The sequence below is a fragment of the Lepidochelys kempii genome, chromosome 4 (genome assembly GCF_965140285.1).
Source record: "Lepidochelys kempii isolate rLepKem1 chromosome 4, rLepKem1.hap1, whole genome shotgun sequence".
In the NCBI taxonomy this organism is placed as follows: domain Eukaryota; kingdom Metazoa; phylum Chordata; order Testudines; family Cheloniidae; genus Lepidochelys; species Lepidochelys kempii.
The window spans coordinates 8,930,684-8,948,040 of NC_136383.1; the positions used below are offsets into that span (position 1 = coordinate 8,930,684).

Consider the following 17,357-nt stretch of genomic DNA (forward strand, 5'->3'; position numbering starts at 1 on the left):
ATTCCCTGAGCTCCATCTATGACACTGGTCCAAAATAAGTTCAGTTAGACAAGGGACATTTCTTTGAAACTGGAATTGTCTGGCTGAATTAGGGGACTAGTGACAACCACACTGGACCTCCGTGCTATCTCCCAGCACTCTTCCCTGCCAGCTCAGCTCAGCTTTACTGCAGGCATGCTGCCAATCAGGGCCTCACCTGGTTGAAGCTATCCCAGATCCCTCTTTATATGGCAGGGTTCTTCAGTGTAGAAAGGGTCAACAGAAAAGGCAATGTGGTTTGGGACTGTATTACCTTTTCCAGGTGTGTGGAGCTGGCAGTGTCTCCCTCTATTTCTTCCCTAGGCCCACATGTTCCCTCTTTCTGCACAGATCCTGGACCCCATGGAGACTCAAAAGGGTTCCATGTGGGTCCAGTGGTCTGGGTGCATGGAGCTGGTTGCAAGATAGGGTGTTAATATGGAGAAGATCACCCTCCTAAAGACAGTAACCTGCTTGGACTATTTTTCTCCTGGAAGCTTGAAGCTTCTAAAATATATCTTAACAAAGCCCGTAGATAGCACCTATCAGCGTGTAACAATGTACCTGAACAGCCCCCTGTGAGGACTGAACCCTGGACCTGTGGATCTAAAAATATGAACCATTTCTGACTGAAGTAAAGAATCAGACTAGTTATCTAAGGGTAAATCTAGCCTGCAATTAGATACCTTTGGCTGGCCCATTCCAGCTGACTCAGGCTTATGGGGCTCAGGCTAAGAGGCTGTTTAACATCTACACTGCAATTAAACAGCCCCTTAGCCCGAGCCCTGGGAGCCCCATGGGCCACCTGCATGTTTTTAATTGCAGGGTAGACATACCATAAAGGTACATCTAAGGGTATGTCAACACTGGAATAAAAGACCCACAGCACAGTTGCAGCTGGCCTGGGTCAGCTGACTCAGGCTTGTGGGGCTCAGGCTGCAGGGCTAAAACTTGCTGTGTAGGTGTTCAGGTGGGACCCCAGGCTTTAGGACCATCCTTTGTGACAGTCTATATCCCTGTGTTCCTCACCCTTTTTCAAAACTGTAATGAATTTTATACAAAGTATGCTTTGTGAGGTATCATTTGAAAACTCATAATTTGGTTGCTGACCATTATTCCCCAGGTAAAATACGTGTGGCAACATTGTATGTAAAGCAGGGGTGGCCAACCTGTGGCTCCGGAGCCACATGGTGCCTATACAAGGAGCCTGTATATTAACCTCTGAAGAGCCATGACTCCAGGGCTGGAGCTACAGGGGCCAACTTTCCAATGTGCTGGGAATGCTCACTGCTCAACCCCTGGCTCTGCCACAGGCCCTGTCCCCACTACACTTCTTCCCGCCCCCTCCCCTGAGCCTTCAGTTCCCTCACTCCTCCCACTCCCAGCCTCCCAGTTGATCGGGAGGTGGGGGAGGGAGCGGAAGGCACTGATCGAGGAGGCTGCTGGTGGGTGAGAGGCTGCTGGGGGGCTGCTGAGGTATTACTGTGGCTCTTTGGCAATGTACACTGGTAAATTCTGCCTCCTTCTCAAGCTCAGGTTGGCCACCCATGATGTAAAGTTATAAAATTCTACTATATAACATTACTGAGACACGTTCCAAGTTTAGAAAAGCAGGCACAAAGCAATTCCTCAAAATAAAAGACAAACTGATGCCTCAGCAAGGTGTCAACAAAATCAAATGGATTATTACCTGGTTAAGCAGCCACTCTTCGGCAGGAAAGAGGGTGTGATGTTATTTTCAAAGAAAAAGCTATAAGAAAGAAGAACAATGGCCCCAAAATACTCCTCCCTTTCTCTCTTCTTACAGCATCAGCAACACCTGAAGGACACTGAAATTAACACTGAACAGGGGGAGGGGTATTGACTGAAAGGATTCCAGCCAGTAAAACTGCTAGAGTATGTGGTAAGAGAAACCTATGCTTTGAATTCATTTGGCTTGTTAAGTTAAATATTAATTGTTTTTTATTTATTTTCTTGTGACCAGTGCTGACTTTTATGCCTCATTACTTGTAATCACTTCAAATCCATCTTTCTGTAGTTGATAAACTTGTTTTATCTAAACCAGTGTGTGTTTGGATTGAAGTGTTTGGGAAACTTCATTTGGGATTATAACATCTGTGCATATCGCTTTCTATTATGAAATGATGGACTTTATATGAGCTTGTATTGTCAGCAAGGGTGCTGGGCAGAACAAGATGCACATTTCTAAGGGAAAGTTTGGGACAGGGAGTTTGCTGGTGTTACTCATAGTGTAGTTCATGGGTGGCTGGCCATAGCACTCATACAGTATAGCTAGGAGTAACTTACATGCTGGAGGCCGTGTGAGAGCAGAGCAGGAGTAGTTACTCGCTAGGGTTACTACGCAGGCTACCCACTGCCCTGCCACCCAGCCTCTGCGGCCCAGGTCACACATTGTGGGTTACATATACACTTAAGTAATCCACCAAACAGTAATAACAAGGACAGAGCAACCTGTATGTTACTTAATTCCCTTGTCTATTGTGTTAATACCAATTCTCCTTTGCTTACATGCCTGATGTTCTTTATTCTTCTAGTACTTTGAGTGAATTTTGTTTGCAGTTCACTGTGGTTCCTGCACCATTTACTCATTGATTTTGCAAAATAATTTTTTTTCTAAATCTGTATTGATTTTACAGGAGCTGTCAGTTACTGCCCCTGTAGCCTTCTGCTGTTCTCAGCTTGCTGGCTTTATGCAAGCTCAGCCCGCCCCGCCCATCTGGGCTTCATCTGGCTCTCACAGAGGTGCAGCCTGTCAAGTTAATTGTGCTAACAACCTGCTCTGCCTTTTGTGAGATGGGCACTCTTGTGAAAACTGACCATTTATTCTTACTCTTTGTTTTCTGAAAACTGCTTTATAATAGGAAGTATTAGGCAGCCTTAATAGTAGGTATTCCTACTGCTCATCCTACAACCATTATCCTGTTTGTAACTCCTCTTAGCCCTGCCCAGCTATTTGACCTGGTTTCTGCTGCTCCTGCACACACTGGTGAAAGAATTGTTAATTGAATTGTGAATATTCTCTGCACAGCTACTCCTGTGCAATTCCACTAAAGGCAAGTCGTTGCACCTGGGCTACCTCCCTGCACACAATGAGTTGGCTAGGTATAACGGAGGGCAAGCAACCATCAGGTGGTCTTTGGAATCTCTAGCACCAAGTAAGAGATGTGTCGTATAAGTACAGTCCCTTCCTAAAACTATTTTCTAAGCTAGGGTGGGCAAACTTTTTGACCTGACAGTCACATCGGGGAATAGAAATTGTATGGTGGGCCATGAATGGTCGCAGAATTAGGGTTGGGGTGCCGGAGGGGGTGAGGGCTTTGGGGTGGGGCTGGGGAGTTTGGGGTGTAGGAGGGTGCTCTGGGCTGGGACTGAGGGATTTGGAAGGCAGGAGGGGGATCAGGGCTGGGACAGGGGTGTAGGTTCTGGCTGGGGGTGTGGGCTCTGGGGTGGGGCTGGGGATGAGAAGTTTGAGGTGTAGGAGGGTGCTCTGGGCTGGGATTAAGGAGTTCGGAGAGCGGGAGGGGGATCAGGGCTGGGGCAGGGGCTTGGAGTGTGGGAAGAGGTTCAGGGGTGCAGGATCTGAGTGGCACTTACCTCAAGCAGCTCCTGGAAGCAGTGGCATTTCCCTTCTCTGGCTCCTACGTGTGGAGCGGCCCTCCACCCTCGGAGCGGGGCCATGCCGTGGCTTCTGGGAGCCGCGTGGTGTGGCCCCCAACCCGTCACTCCAGCTGCAGCGCTAGAGCGGGGCAAGCCCCAGACCCCACTCCCCAGCAGGAGCGCGTGGGCTGGCTTAAAACGGCCGCAGCCCACGGACCATAGTTTGCCCACCCCTGTTTTAAGTGTACATTAAATAACTTAAAGGGTGGGTGATGCAGTCAATAGGATTCTCTCTACAAGTTCTGATAATTCAGTGACAAGATTGCCAGTTCGAATATGTATAGATGTTTTCCCTGCTTCCTATACATAAGTAAATACCGCTTGTGTGTGAAACTGTCCTCATGCTATGTCGTAAAGCCAGCTGAATGGCTTGATACAGAAACTGTCCTTTAGCGATTGTCTCTTGAAGTAGCATAGCTCCTCTGTAAGAGCCTAAGGAGTGGGACTGTATCCAGCCAGCCCTGGGAGAGGATGCTGAGAGCATACTGAATAGCTGTCTTCAGCCAGGGCTTGCCAGTGTAACAACTCCGTTCCCTGTTCCATTTGCACACTGGGCTCTTTGACGCAACAGAAAGAGCTGCCTTTTTTTTTTTCCCTTCCTCCTAAATCTGCCTGGCCAATTTAAAGCTTGTGGATTCTTTCTTCCCCCTCAGGGAAAGCTTATGAGAGGATTTTCTTTTTTTAACAGTTCATTCCATGAAACTGCTTCCCCCCCCCCCCGTCCCCCGGCAGATTGTTTGCCGTCAGGAAACGCTGAAGCTGAACACAAAGCTTTCATTGCAGGTCAGTAGCTGAACTGTTGCTTTAGCAAGTACCGGAGTTTGCTAGAGACAAGTTAGCAAAGTTGTATCATTCCAGTCAATGCAAAGCTGCCTTCTTAGTGGAAATTTTAGTTTAGCTCTTCAGGGGTTTGCAAGATTAGTTTGTCATCTTTGTCATGGAAACAAATGGGCCAAACTGATGCATGGTGTCGCTTTATTGAGAATAGTGGTGTAACTCTAAGAGTCAGTCTGCCTCTGTGTCATTTAATTACTGTATGGTTTCATTCACTTAACATTTAGTAAGACCTACAAGGAATTTTCAGGACAGCTATCTTCTTTTCTCTTATTTTGTAAGAATTATATTTTTGAGTTGTAATTTGTTCACTCACTTCTTTTTACCAGTGTTCCTTCAAAAGCCTATTACTACTTTGAACAGGCACTCTGCAGGGAAGGCAGTTAAATACAATTGTCTTTTGTATTTCCTTTTAGACTTCTATCAAAAGACCTAAAATTAGTTGCATCAGGAAGGAAGGATGTAGGTGTATCGTTATTGCTCTTTCCAGCCTGTAATTGAGGTAAGTCACTCATTCTGCTTTCCTTGTCTCTGAAATTAGTCTTTGAAATGGACTCGTTGTTCTCCTCTGTACTGTATTTATGGGCATCCTCCTTTTATTTGCTATTTATTCACTTTTCTCCAGTCTGATTAAAAACAGATGGTTGATCAAGTCAGAATTGTAAAACTGTTTGTTTAAATCCTGTACTTCTTATTTCAATGCAACCCCAGGTAATTCTTCTTCTTCTCCTCCCCCCCTCCCCACCACCATTATCATCATGGTAAAGAGTGTGGGTGTGTGGATATTGGGCTGGTCAATTCTCACACCAACTTTGCAAAATGGAAAAGATTTTGACTCCCATATTAAGCACTCTTCTCCTGTGCTGGCTTTCCGGGAGTGCGTGAGTTTAATTGGATTGTTTCAGAACACATTGAATGTATTTCCTACCAGGCATGCTTTTTAAAAATGAGATCCTGAAGCTAAACAGGCAACCAACAAAATAATAATTTCCATCAGGCTGTGGATTTTCATTCCCCTCAAAATCCCCTGGGAATTCATAACTTTAAGAAATTCATAACTTTCCAAAATATCAAGTCAATATTGATAGAGCCCAGTTCATGTGACAGATGGGGTGGTGACATTGGCTCTACACAATTGTTGAAAATAAAATTGTAGTGAATGCTACAGTTAGTCTGTGTGATTATTCTCTGGGGAACTAAAGAATTATTAACTTAGTTGATTTTATTTTTCAAATGAGTTGAGCTCTGATTAGCACTGTGGAGAGACTGATTGTCCTTCCAGAGTTAAGATTGCAGCAAGCAAGTTATTATGAGTGAGATTTTGACGCACACTGTAATTTCATCATTGTTAAATCAATTGGGAACTGTACATGGCACATCTTAGCGAGGGAAAGTTTAGTTCAAGGTGAACACTCTGTTGTGTGGAGATGGGGCTTGGGGGTGTGTGGATCAGAACACTTTCAATTTTGAAAATCCTTCTAGCCCTTCCTTTTGGCTCCTCAGATCTCTGAAATGGTTTGCTCGATGACTTTGAAACTGGGCAGGCCTGGCTGAGGAGAGGTGCTTTTCAGTGGTTTGTGGGAGTTGAGGTGCAGTGAAGATTAGTGGGGGAATTACAAAGCTACAGAGAGTTGTTTTCAAGCACCTATAATAACATATCATTTATAATATCTCCACATGAGTAACTTAAGAAAAAGATAGTTAAGGCTCAATAGATTTTAGAACTTTCTTCAACATCAAGCCAAATCTTTGCAACCCTCTCTATCAGATACTTCTGGGTGGGGGGAAGAAACATATATATCCTCTAACTCAAAAGATTAGAAATGCACAATGCAGGATTGCAGCCAGTTCCTCACTGACAAGTAACTGCATATTCATTATCACACCAACCAATTTCCAATGTACTTTTGACTTCAGTTTTGCCTTCTTAAGCCTTGAAATTCAACAATGTAATCAACTAGTGTCAAAATATAACACACCTTTTCTGAAATGAATTTTCAACAGAATGGGTATGAATGTCCAGTGTATTACGCCACTGGGGCTATACTAACTTTCCTATTGCGCCTGCTCTAGGGTGGGGAACATGCTTCACCCATTGAAAGGGGAACTGATGGTGGGTGCGGGGAGAGCGTGAGGATAAATGACACCAAAGTTCCAAAGCCAGTGCAGAGTTACAGGATCACTGTTGGGGAGTTGGTTGTGGATCTGAAGTTCATTCTCCCAGGGGCCAGACCCCACCTCTCCTACAGAATGCTTAGGTAGAGATTCTGCAGAGCTGATCTTTTCCGTGGGTTTTGTTGCAGGAGGGAACGGTTTTCACAAATGGTTAGGCTTATGATGCCGGCAACGTTGTTCCTATCTTGGTGACATTGATATAAACACAGCTAGCTAGTCCATAACATTTTGATCTTCCTTATATTAAAAAAAACCTTTACATGCTTCCTTCTGAGATGCTTGGATGAGAACAGCATATGCACATCTGCACTCTTGGATAAGTATCTATCTCCATCTCAATCAATTCTGTCAGAGGTTTGTGCATTCTTTTGCATCTTGCCCTTCTTCATGGCGATAGCAGTAAAATTAGCATGACTGGCCAGTAATAACTTCTTCCTGGAGTCATGAAATACTTCAGTCTTACGGCACAACTGAATTTGCTGTATGAAGGGTGGTGTGTCGAGGCTGCAACCCTCAGGGCAAAGCACCTGCTTGTGAGAAAATGGATAGCAGTGCAAAACGGTATGCTGGAGCAGCAGAAGCCGCTTTGTAGGGACACAAAAGGGGTGTATGGAACACGGGAACATAGAGGAAGGTCATAGAAGGAGGCATCAACAGGATGGTCCAGTGGATGTGGGTGACCTGGGTTCTATTCCTGGCTGTGCCATTGACCTGCTATGTGCCTCAGGTTACTCTCACATCCCTTTGTCTGTCTTGCCTATTGAGATTGCAAGCTCTCAGGGCAGGGTGCTCTCTCACTGTGTGTTTGCACAGCACCCACTGCTGTTGGGCCCCAGTCTCAGTAAACCCCTCTAGGCACTATTGTAATTATTTAATAAGGAACCCACAAAATGCTATAGAAATAGTCCCCTGGAATTCTGCAGCCAAGAGAAGCTGGAAGGCTTCTGCTGCTGGAAGGCTGGGGTGAAACACAATATGTTTCTTTCTTTCTACATTTAAGGAAGATCCTTTCACTGTCACTGGAGCACTCCTAGGCTCAAGAGAGAAGATTTAGATGAAAATCACCCAATCCATAATTTCAAGATTCCACTCAGCAGTGATTAGTAACTGAAGACAGGCTTATTCTCCCCCTGGACAATCTGACCTCTGCCCTTAGAATTTTCTTCCTTCTCTGTCTCGCTGAAGTGTTGAAACAACAGCAGCAGCTTCTTCTTCCAGATGTTGTGTTTGAAACTCCGGGCTATCGTAGCATTCTTAATACAGTGACTGGCTGATGTGTCTGAAATGACCACATGTGCATTAGGGAAATTAATGAAGAAATTGGTACAGGCTTTGCTGGGTGTCTTTTTTTTTTTTTTTTGTTGGTTGGTTGTTTTTTAAGCTTCTTCTTCCGAAAATACTAATGTTGAGTCTCTCTAGCTTAAAAGGTGAATTGCAAGTCAAGGGCAAAATCATTTATTCAGATGCTGATCCTGCTCTCATTAGAACAGCGAATGAAAGTTGAACAAAACCAAAGCCACAACCACATGGCCTCTTCCATTTACTTAGGAGTACTGGAATAAATGCATGTTCAGCTGTGTAGAACAAGCTCCTTCCTCTCATGTTCCTCTCATATAGTCAGAGCAATACATGTCCTGTTCCTAGAAAAAGCAGGTATTGCTCTTTATTCTTGTTATCCTTGCAGACCCAGAACAGCTACAATGTGAGTGAGCTGGATTCTGTTCCATTTTGTGCATCATCAATAGACTTTGTTTACTGCAGGCCAGATTGAGATACTGTGAGGCAAAGCCGCAGCTGGACATGGGCCGCTCTCTCAGCTACAATGACTCACCCCCCTTCTGTGGCATGAGGGAGACCCTGGCGCATGTCTACCACGAGTGCACCAGGCTGCAACCCCTATTCCCGCTCCTTCAGAACCTTCTCCTTTGGCTGTGACTACACTTCTCTCCACACCTCCTGCTCTATGCACACCCTATCTGTGGCCCCATGAAGTCACAAGACCTCCTCATCAACCTCCTCCTGGTGCTAGCCAAGATGGCCATCCACTATACTAGGAGGAGATGGCTGGATGGGGGAGGTGCTCTGCAAATGCACGGCCTCTTTCCACTCCTCCCGAAAGTCATGTCTCTGGGCAGAGTCCCTCTGGGCCTCATCCACTGGCTCCTTCGAGGAGCAATGGGCTCTGTCCAGGGTTCTCTGCTCAGTGTCGCCCTCTGGCTCCCTGCTTTTGACCCTATGACCTCACTCCCATCTCTGTTTTCTCATTTGTTGTCCCCTGAACTCTTTTGATGTCTGGGTCTAGTGCCTCCTCCCCTTAGGCTTGGGGGGCATTTAGATGTGGACAGGCTTGTGCCTGCCCATCCCTGGCAAATCAATAGATATTGTGACTCACCCATCCAGAAGAACCTTCTGTGACACATTACCCAGGCATGCTCCAGCAACTCAGCTGCACTAACTCATCCCTCAAGAGAGCCTGAAGTGACTCAATCCTCAGAGATGGTGCAGCAACCTATTCATAGGCAGAGCCTGAGTCAGATGACCCCAGGGCACAGGTATTTCATCTTCACCACCCTCCTGATGCCTTGTCGTGTTACAGACTCCCAAGACTTCCCTCCTGCCCTTGATCCTGCCCCAGCCTTGTTCCAGCCTTGTCTGCGCCCTATTCTGACCCTGCTCCAGCCCTGTTCCAAATCCGCTCTAACCCTGCACCTGCCTCTTGACCCCCAGATCCTTGGACTACTCCAGCCCAGTTTCAACTTCATCCTACTTCCAGTCTCTATGATCCTGATTTGGCTTGCCTTTGGACTCTGACCCATAGCCTGTCCCCAGACCCCTGTTTGAGTGCTGCCTACGGCCCGGTTCCAGCTCTGTGTCTGGCTTTGAAAATGTTCCAGCCACCAGAACTGAGTGCCTAGAACCCAGAGCCTGAAAGATACCATGGACTAAGCCTTGCTCATACTGAGTAGAACCTTAGTCCCACTGGAGTCAGTAGGACTATGCACAGAGTAAACGACTACTGAATGTGAATAAGGGTCCTAAATTCTAGTCAGTTACACTTGTGCAACCCCATTAAGGGCCCAAGCCAACTCCTGATGAAAGCAGTGAGTCTTTCCCTTGACTTATGTGGGAAGTGGATCAGGCCCTAAGGAATGAGGTTGCACAGCAGGATAAACTGGGATGCCCAGGATATCTGATGTTCTTTTTTTGGTGTATAACATGTTGTCGGGTGTGGACCACATCCACCCTGATTGAATTGGCCCTGTCCACACTGGTTCTCCACTTGTGAGGTAACTCCCTTCTCTTCATGTGTCCGTATATCTATGTCTGCCTCTGTAACTTTCACTCCATGCATCTGAAGAAGTGAGGTTTTTACCCACGAAAGTTTATGCTCAAATACATCTGTTCGTCTTTAAGGTGCCACCAGACTCCTTGTTGTTTTTGTGGATACAGACTAACACAGCGACCCCCGATACTTGACAACATGTTTATTCTTATTGATGGTGACGTGTGGGCTGGAAAGAGCTTATCTGGACTTTCTGATCCCAGGCTGAGTGTACAAGTCTGGTAGTTTAAAAAGCTGCCTTTCTGTTTGTAAACTGAGCACATTTGACATGGAGATTGCTCAGAAATTATAAACTTGGCCGTTTTTATGGAATCCTCTTTTCAGAGCAGAGCTTCCTGCCAGTGAGATCTGTTCGTCTATGGAAGGTGTTCTCCTGAGGAAGTGCTGGGAGACCCATCACCAGACATTTAAAACTGGGTTGGGCAAAACACTGGAAAATATTCTGCAGGGAGTGATCTGGCATTGTCAGGTGGATAGCGTAGATGACTTGATTCATTTCTTTATAAATTTTTATGGTGCATTAATGGAATGGGCCATCCCTTCAATTATTTTCGATGGATGCATCCTTAGTGTTAGGTTGCTTTGGGAGTACTGAAACACAATCCAACTACCTATGCACGTACATCAGCCCAGTATTCAGGAAGGCAAAAATAACATGGCTATGGTGAAGCAACCTGGTATCCTTCTGAAATGAGACTCCTGGAAAAAAATATTTTTCCTCCCTCCTGCCCCCTGCAACTTTAAACTGCAGAGAAAGTTTTGGGAAAACAATGGGAGTGAATTGGTCTGTGGATGTGCCTCTCCCAGGTAGGCATACACTGGCACAGCTGGTACTCCTAACCATGCAGCGGGCATGCCACTGACAGGAGTGGGCATGGCTAGAGCACAGTGAGCTCTAATGATCCTGGGAGGGTGTTGGAATGACCCTTTGTGACCATTTGCAAGTTAGAGCAGCAATGAGGATCAAGAAGTTGGGCAGGGGGATTTAAGCTATGGTGACAATTTCTAAGCCAGGCCTTCTTGCTCTTCTCCTTGGTGTGGAAAATATCCTTTGGACTTGATCTAAGATCTCTCTGTGCTACCAAATGTGACAAGTTGCATTCCTTAACCATTAAAATGCAGGCCAAATTTCAGATGGTTCCCAAAGAAATCTGAAGGGGAAGCAAATAAAGAAGAGAATATCGGTATTAAAGACCATATCAATCAGAGACCATCTTTGTCTCACAAGTTCCTATGGCAAGGGGACAGTAGTCATCAACTCCTGTGTGACCAGAATCCCAGGGGAACCAGCTGAGCGGTCACTCAATTAGGCTGAACTGCAAAGAATGGGGCAGACATCCCCAAAGCTGGTGGATATTCCAATACTTAGATTTACCAAGACAGCACAAAACCTTCTGTAATACCTTACTGGTTATCCAGAAGTCAACAATAGAGTTCCCTTAAAGTTACCTAGCCTCAGGCCTCCACCTAGACACTCAAGTCAAATATGATGAAGGTTACTGAAAATCTTGTTCATCGTATAAAAAAGTTCTACCAATCTTGAAGGATCGGACACATTACCTTGCTGGTTAATGAATATTCCAGATCTTGCCCAAATACATGCTTATAGCCAATTCTTATTTACTAAACTAAAATTTATTAAAAAAAGGAGAGAGAGTGTATAGGTTAAAAGATCAGTGTACATACAGATATGAGTATAATTCTTGAGGTTCAGATTCATAATAGAGATGTTGAGCTTTGTAGTTGCAAAGTGTTCTTTCATAATTGGTTCATAGGCTATAGTCCAGATTATATTCAGGGTGTCTAGTCAGAGCTGGGATCTCAGTCGTGTCGTTTCAGCTTTCCCTGCATTGAAGCATCAAGCAGAGCTGAGATGACAGGATCAGGACCCAAGGATCTTTTATACCGTGTTCTAGCAGCCACTTGACCACACAGTCCTGGGTGAACAGGCTTTTGATGTAACCTTCTGTTTCCTAAACACCAACGGTAATTAGTTACACAAATTAACATAGGGCAATTTATCCATTACGCAGTCTATCACAAACTTCCAAGAGACATCTCAACAATGACATTATTTCATCCAAGATTCATCTAAATGTTAATATGTCCTTTTGACCTCTGAATTAATAGTTATATTGCCAGACAAGAACTGTCTGTTTACATGGCTAGCATTTATGAATACATACATACAATTAGTATCACTTCTAATGTCTAACAACATAGGCTAGAACTTTGAAATGCAAACCTATCTAGCATTGAATGGCCCTCATTACCATTCACATACTTTCTAACATGACTTTAAAGGTTGGCTCTGGGTTATTTAGCCTGCAAGCTGCTTAATCCTTTCCGGCCATTTATTATACTTTGTATAAGATTCATTGTAATTATATAACAGTGGTAGCAATAATGATTTGTATTATTATATTTTAATTAGATAATGTCACATCCTGTATTCCCTTAGGAGGAACAATTTGCTCATTCTTCCAGTGGATTATGTCAAAGCAGTGGTTGGATTATCACTCAGATCCGATGTAGGATTTTCAGAGGTTTGCCCATCAGTCAGAGTTTAGTACAATCCCTGCTCAGAGACTGCTTTTTAACATATAGTGCAACAACTCCTCAAGATCAGTGTGATGCCCTTGGTTCTGCCCCACGGTGCCAATTTGTAATTTGTCTCAGAGAAAAATGCCCATTTCTTTTTAACCTATTTCTTAAATGCTGGATGGGTGAAGTCTGTGGCTCCACAGTTTACTCTCATGTCAAACTGAAGTTATGGACCAAGATCTTCAGAAACAGAAGCCTGTGGTTAGATTATAAAGCCATATTTAGGGACTTAAATAAACAGCCTGATTTTCAAAAGTGTTAAGCGCTCAGCAGTGGCCACTGATTGGATGGGAGTTCTTAGGTTTTCAGCACTTTTGAAAGTCAGATCACTTTTGAGATCTGAGTAAGGATTTAGGAGTAAAATTACCCAGAGCACCTGAGTGACTTAAGAACCTGATTGCCTAACTCCCTTGAAAATGGGGCTTAGGCTGCTCAAATATTGAAAACGTTATCTTCAAAACCTAGTTTTAGAAAATTTTGACCATTGTGATTAGAGCATGATCAGTAAGTATTGTATGTGGCTGATGTCTGTGTCAATCACTCAGTAATCGAAAGAGGGGCTAAAAGGTCATCAGTTCTGGAGGATGCATTGTGTGGATTTAGGTTGCTCCAATATACACTTGGGACTGGACCAAGCTCTCTCTAATCAATCCTAGAATAAGGTGGGCATACGTGTGGCTTATATCCACCTTTGCTTCTATTCCCATCCCTCCACCCCATCGTTGCTGCACTGGGTGCAGTTTAGCCAGATCAGAAAATCTGGCCCTGTATCCCTAAAGACTTGTCAGCATTAGGGATTTTTACACTGGTGTAACTATACCAATGTACTTACTTCACACTGGGGGTGAACATTCCCTTAGCTACATTGGTGTAAAAATCCCTAATGCAGGTGAGCCCTGGGAGTTTCATTTATGGTCAATTGTTGACGCCCGCTCTGTTCCCATGCACTTTATTTAGGAATAATTGGAAGCATATATCTGCCCAACCCAGCCTCTTTTCAGTTTAAATGTTTTTGTTGCAAAGTTTGTACACAGATATTGACAAGATATACAGTATTGTTCAGTGTAAATAAATAACCTACATAAAAATTGTTTTCTCTTAAATTGCCTTTAATAAAGAGCTTCATAGGGGGAAATATAACACACCTGAATGGTGCTTCAAATGCTAGAGCATTAGAAATAAATCAATACACACTTTAGATTAACCATTTTATCATGACAGTGGAGGTGGCTGGCTTAGCGCTATATGTGTTTGGCTGATTTTAGCCATGGAGGCACGAAACAGCCTAAAGAAAATGTCACCCGTCCTCCAACTTGTCTGACTGTGAAATGTGATTTTTTTACTAGTGGTCAGGCCCTGTGGTTTCCTAACACCTAACCACATCAAATATACGTCCCTGGGAATGAACTGCCCCCCAAATATCACAGCTCTCTCCAAGCATTTGTCAGGAAATGGAAAGCACTTACTTAATGCAAAAGGAATGAGAGGAAAGAGTCTCAAAGTCATAGGAGAGAGGGAGAAATAACCTTTCCCGCTAAAACTCCCAACAATTTAATGTTACTAAGATACAGTGTTTTTAACTTCACAACCTTAGAGCTGCAAGAAAAGACTTTGACTTGAGATACGCACTACACCATTTAGTAAATGAACTATTGTATAAAGAAAGTCTGGGGCATTGGTCTTTAGCTGTGGCCAAGAAAGAGCTTACAACACCCTGTGTGTGTGCACACATCTCTGAAGATGGATTTAAACAACCTTTGTGCTTCTTAGATCCTGAGGCTGCTTTACATCCCACGCATGACCAGTTACCCTGGTTGCCAAAGGTTTCAAGGGGCCAATACATTAGCCAGGAGTTGCTGGGGTCCATGGAATCCCTGAAAATGCCCCTTACAGCAGCTGCAGGGATGTGTTTGTGTAGGAGCCACTGTGCCAGCTCTCTGCCACTGGAGGAACCCGCTATGTGGGATGATCAATGCCTGGCTGTTTACACTGCTTTTAGGGTCATTCTTTCCTAGTAGAGTGGTACAAGGCAGCCCCGCCCTAGGGACAGTGTGGCCCTGGGATTTTGACGCATGATGTAGATGTTTCTACAGATCAGTCTGCAGACGTGGTGTCTGGTTTTCTTTGCTGGTCACCATTTGCTTCATCTGGTGAGTCAGAGAGTCTAGGTCCATGTGGGGAAAAGATTTTTTTACTTTGTCGGATACAGAACGTTCTGTTGGTTTCTCACATGCTGGATTGAAATCCTGCTGACATGGAGCCACTTGAAAGATCAGCACCCTTCTGGAGTGTGTAGAGCTTGGGTTCGTTGGTAAACTGATAATACCATGATCCACACCTTCAATACTAAGTCTGGGTGACTTTTGTCACTAGATTTAGGAATTAGTGCTTGTGTTAGGCTTCGTTTCTAGACTGAGCACCTGTAGGACCTGAGTTTTGAAGAATGCTACTGCAGTCTTTCCCTTGGAGTCTGTGGAGATTTGAGTGATGTGCATATTTTTATACTGATCGCTAATTTCAGAGTCTTTGAATTTCTCTGAGAAGTGCAATCTTACTCTCAGATGAGTCTCCCCTTTTAACTGTGCCATGTATTCCTCCATTCTGGCAGTCCAGAGTCTGGCAGTTCCTGAATTTACTTCCACTCTCATTGAACTCTCTAACCAGCACTAAATTTGTGCCAGGGCTGAGCCCCAGGACCTCTAGGTGTGGCAGTTCGTAGCCCCAGCACCTCTGGGCTTGGTGCATCAGTTATGAATGTAAAAAATTGCTTGAGCCCCGGCACCTCTTTCATTACAAATTAAGCACTGTCTCTAACCCCACAGTCTATTGAAGCAGTCAGTTTGCTGGATTTCTTTTCCATTAAATAAGCAATCAAGTCAGATGGTGCTTACATTTTTTTTTCCCAGAGAGCAGAGCTGTAGATGTTGTCATTTGCAATAGGGTCTAGCATCTTTGATGCAGAGGCCTTTGGCATCTTCCTGACTTTCTGCTTCTGGTACTTCCCAACAGCACAGCAGTGGGCTTTTCCCTTAATATTTATGTTGGTATAAGATGTAAGATTCAAGTTTTAGAGGAGACCGATCAGTGAGAGGAGGCATTGAGGGAGAAGGAAGGCTGAGTAACAGGAGTGGGTGTACAGATAGAAGCCTGCACTGAGGTTACACAGGTGGCACTGAGAGCATAATCTGGAGCTGCACCGGTGTAGCTAAACTTTTAGTACTAATCATTATGCATGTGACGGAAGAATCCAGCATTGCTGTCAGATCCCAGGGTGAGGTAGTCCCAGAAACAACATCACTTTGCCTGTACAATGCAAGTTTGATCAGGAAGTCACTAAGAGATGATAAACAGGGAACCCACAATGCCATTTTTATAGAGTCACTTCTCAAAGCAGAACTGCACTTTAATATCCAGTCCCTTCTCTTGCAGGGGACTGTTCTACATTTGTAGGCAGATGGACTCTATAATCTGAGGATTTTTCTGTCTCTAAATTTGATGAGTCTATGGAAATAGAATCCCTCAGGAGGATGACGGCATTAGTGGACAGAGAGGACTACTCCAGAGGGTATCTGTTGATCAGAATGCTTCCATATTCCAGTTATCGATAACTACCAGATGCTATTGCAATTATTGGCAGACTGTAGTCATTTACAGAACTCCTCCCTGTCATTTGGTCTGACAAATGCATTATGAGTTTCCTTTTCAACTGGTTTGGAAATAGCGCAGCCCTCGGGGAGGCTAAATTTTGGTAATTCCCTTCTTTCATTAGTGTATGAAGGCATTATTGGCCTGCTCCCGCTCCCATGGAAGTCAACGCTAAAGTTCCCATTGACCCAGTGCAGGACCAAGCTCCAGACTTTCAGGAGGCTAGATAAGCAGTTTGTCAGGTGATATATCTGCTGTCAGACTTTGGTCAGTCTTCTCCACTGAATTTTTCTCACTTGGGAGAGTCATTTCATATTCAGGATGAGGTTCCGTTTGGATTTGTTTTAAATTTAACCTTAACTCTGAATTTTCTAGGATTGTAATGCTTGGTTTAAGGGTAATTACAACATGCATGTAATATTTTTTTACCCTGAATTTAATGATATATATATATACGAGAGCTGGTTGCCATATTTCAAATTCTGAAATGTCAAATTGTCAAAGTTTGACAAAAAAAGTGGAGGTTTTTTTGAATGGGGCAAAATTTTCAAAAGTGCCTAATCCCCATTTTCAAAAGTGAGCTAGACACATAGTGAATGGCCATACTGCAAGTGGAGATGTGACTGTACCACAGGTAGACATACCTGCACTAGCTTTAATCATAGCGAAGACTTGGTGACACTGGCTTCAGCATGGGCTAGCGACCCTGGGTACCTACTCGGGTTCCTGGTGGGCTTGTATTTGGGTGGCTAGCCCAAGTACAAGCCCGTGCCACCACACGAGATGTGAGCATGTCTACTTGTGCTACAAACACATCTTCACTTTGCTGACGTATCATAATCTCATCTGTACTCTCACCTTTAACTCCAGTTCGGTGTAGCTTCTTGTCTGAGAATATTTCTAAAACCATGTGGAGCTGCTGAGCTAGGAGGTGTAAAGATCTTTCAATATATGCAAAATTCAATTCAATTAAGTGCTGTTAGTGAAAGCTGTTAGCACCTCCCTCTCCTCATCTGCTCAGCCAGAGCAATGGAAGGAGGTGGAGGAGGAGAACTGGAGA

General features: G+C 44.3%; 2 protein-coding genes across 3 annotated transcripts in view; one reads left to right on the plus strand and one right to left on the minus strand.

Annotated features, from left to right (window-relative positions):
- Positions 1 to 17,357, plus strand: part of CSGALNACT1 (chondroitin sulfate N-acetylgalactosaminyltransferase 1) — an 84,793-nt gene that overhangs the window by 233 nt on the left and 67,203 nt on the right. The window contains exons 2-3 of one of the 2 annotated variants that reach the window (XM_073340300.2): positions 1,826 to 1,921; positions 4,947 to 5,032. The gene's annotated coding sequence lies outside the window, so the exon portion shown is untranslated. Of the gene's footprint in view, positions 1 to 1,825; positions 1,922 to 4,391; positions 4,480 to 4,946; positions 5,033 to 17,357 lie in introns of those variants that run through there. The other variant, XM_078852416.1, reaches the window with a different exon arrangement.
- SH2D4A (SH2 domain containing 4A) overlaps positions 11,965 to 17,357 on the minus strand; it is a 106,600-nt gene continuing 101,207 nt past the window's right edge. The window contains exon 10 of the transcript XR_013635649.1: positions 11,965 to 12,021. The gene's annotated coding sequence lies outside the window, so the exon portion shown is untranslated. The remainder of the gene's footprint in view (positions 12,022 to 17,357) is intronic.